This window comes from Octodon degus, unplaced genomic scaffold (assembly GCF_000260255.1).
Source record: "Octodon degus isolate 3935 unplaced genomic scaffold, OctDeg1.0 scaffold00203, whole genome shotgun sequence".
Taxonomy (NCBI): domain Eukaryota; kingdom Metazoa; phylum Chordata; class Mammalia; order Rodentia; family Octodontidae; genus Octodon; species Octodon degus.
In genome coordinates, this window is record NW_004524779.1 from 2829847 (window position 1) to 2832615 (window position 2769).

Genomic DNA, 2769 nt, shown 5'->3' on the forward strand with positions numbered 1-2769 from the left:
AGACAGATAAAGCACTTGCCTAAAGTCGGACAACGGTAAGCGTCATAATCAGGCACCCAAATTCAGTTTGTTTAGCTCCAGAGCCTGAATTTTGAGAAGTATATGGCAGCTTTGCATTAATTGCTCATTAAAAAGTATCCTGTAGGCAGTAATACTTCACCCACCAGAAACACTACTAGCTGTAGTAGTGAGAAAGAAAAGAAAACGAGAAAGATAAGGAACATGGGAGGGAAAGAGGAGGATAGATATAGGGTTTAGATCTAAAATGTCCTCTAAAAGTCTTAGATATTCTGAAGTGGGGCTTTTGGAAGATGACCAGATCTTGGAGGTATTGTCCGCTTAGTGGATGGACCCATTGATAAGTTCTTGGATGGGTGTATTATTGGGAAGTCAGACTCATAGGAGGTGGGCTACTAGGGACCTCACTAGAAGGGGACATTTGTGTCCCTAGCTTCTCCCCACACTGTCTGCCTGGCTGCTGCAGGGTGAGCAGCTTTCTCTGCCAGGCCCTTCTCCCAGCTACCAGGGACTGAACCCCCTAATACTGTAAGCCCACACCAAACCTCTCCTTCGAGTTGCAGGTATTGGTATTTTGTCTCAGCAATGGGAAACAGATGAATACAATAAAAAAGAGGAAAAGATAGAAGAGGAAGAAGAGGAAAAGAAAGTGATCATAATTCAAAAGGGGAAGGCAGTAGAAGTCTATGTATGAACAACATCAGGGTCAACATATTGACCTTAGCTTCATGAGTCTCCTACTGCACTCTGACTATTGCCCAGCTGAATTTCTTTTTATGTAGGCGAGGACTGGGGATCAAACTCAGGACCTTATGGCTTGCCAAGAAGGCGCTTATCCCACTAAGCTATCTCTCTGGCCCCCAGCTGAATGTCTTTCCTTTGTTTAATCCTTTATTTATTTGGTACAGGGTCTCACAACACAGCTCGGACTCATAGTGATCCTCCTGTGTCATCCTCTGCAGTCCTGCTGTTACAGGCACACACCATCATGCTTGGTTTCAGTGGCTAGCACAGCACACCCAAGGTTCCAGGGCCAGCAGGGCCTGTGGTACTGGGGATTGAACCTGGGTCCTTGCACTTGCCAGGCAGGCACTTAGGCCACCAAGCTATCTCCCTGCCCCCTCGCTGAATTTCTTAAGGCAGGTGTTCATACAGGGACATGGATATAGGCATGGATGTATAGCTTCGGCTAGGCTGACACTTAGGATCCAATGACCTTACTTGGTAGTCTTAACTCTTGCTGTTCTAAAAGGGTCTTCCCCTTTTTCAAATCCCACTGCTCTACTGTCTCCAGCCTTCAAGCCCTACCTCAGGGCTTGCTCATCCTGACAAACTCTTACTGATTATTCCTGCTTTTCATGATGTTGGGCTATTTTGAGAATCATAGGATTTTAGAAAATGACCACCTTTGTGCATTCTCTAGCTCAAGCATTTCTTTTACCAGGAGGTCTGTAGAAGAGAGGCAGTGCTAGAAGTCATTCTGGCTCTCTGACCATTCCACATTGCACTGTGCTGCACAAAATGATACCTACATATTTTGTTTCTAATGTCATTGTCTCCTGAAAGAGCCAGAAGCCAGCCTTGCCTGACTTCCCTGTCCCCTTCTTCACTAACCCACTGTTGTCTGCTGCTCAGTAAGTGACTCACTGATTAAAAAACGAACACATTTCTCTTTGGGTACCCCAAGCTTGTTCAGAAACAGTAAGTAGCATCAAAAGGAAACCATCTGCTCTGCTGTGATGCAGCGTAAATATTTTCTCTAGCATTTACCTGGGAGCCATTACAACTTATACATGTTAAAGATAGTCTTTAATTTTTAAAAATATATGTGTCTTTTAGTACTAATCTAAACCTGTGCATCCTCATTAGCCCTTTTTGTGTTCAGTTATGCAAACAGAATACTTGTTTCTGTCTCAGGGCAGCAGGAAGCTCATCTGGTGACAGCATATATGAATTTTCCTTTCTTACAACATCTCTCCTCCAATGGTAAATAGAGCGAAGGAGCACCCTAAACCGTACCAACAAAGACGCTCATTAAATGCTTGCTGGCAATTGATCAAGATTAATGTGTAGGGATGCTTGCTGGACAGAGTGCAAGCAAGGCTCTTACTTATTAAACATAACAAATTACAAGGAAATAAATCGGTTCATTACCTTTAATTGGAGCATCCCCAGTTGACCACATCATCAGGGTCAAAGACAACAAACAGATCTGAACTTGGGGCGCATATCGTGTGAGGCTACACATTTATCAATTATTCCAATCGTAGTATTAATAGCAAGTAATAATCACCCTATGGAAAGCATTGCTCACTGTGTTGTAAAACTGGAAATCACAAGAAAAGGCAGGAGAGTGAGAGACCAGCCACATAGACACAAAGGAGCTGGAGAGAGTCCCTAGTTCAAAGGGCTCTGTTTACTCTGAGGTTTCTGAAAGGGAAGCAGACGAGAAAGGCAGCCAACAGCAAGTAACTTACACGCCGTGCTCTGTGCTGTGTCTTTCACAAACATTGCCTTGCTTGATGCTTATCCACCAGCCATTTATGTAGCAGAATTTTCTTTTTGTGACATTGTGTATTGAACCTAGGGCCTTTGCACCTAGCTACATTCCCAGCCCCCTTTATAAATAATTTTATTTTACCACAGGTCACTAAATTGCCTAGTGATCCCCCTATCTCAGCATCCCAGAGTGCTGGGATTACAGGTATTTTCCAACATATCCTGTGATAGGATATATATATATAAATATAA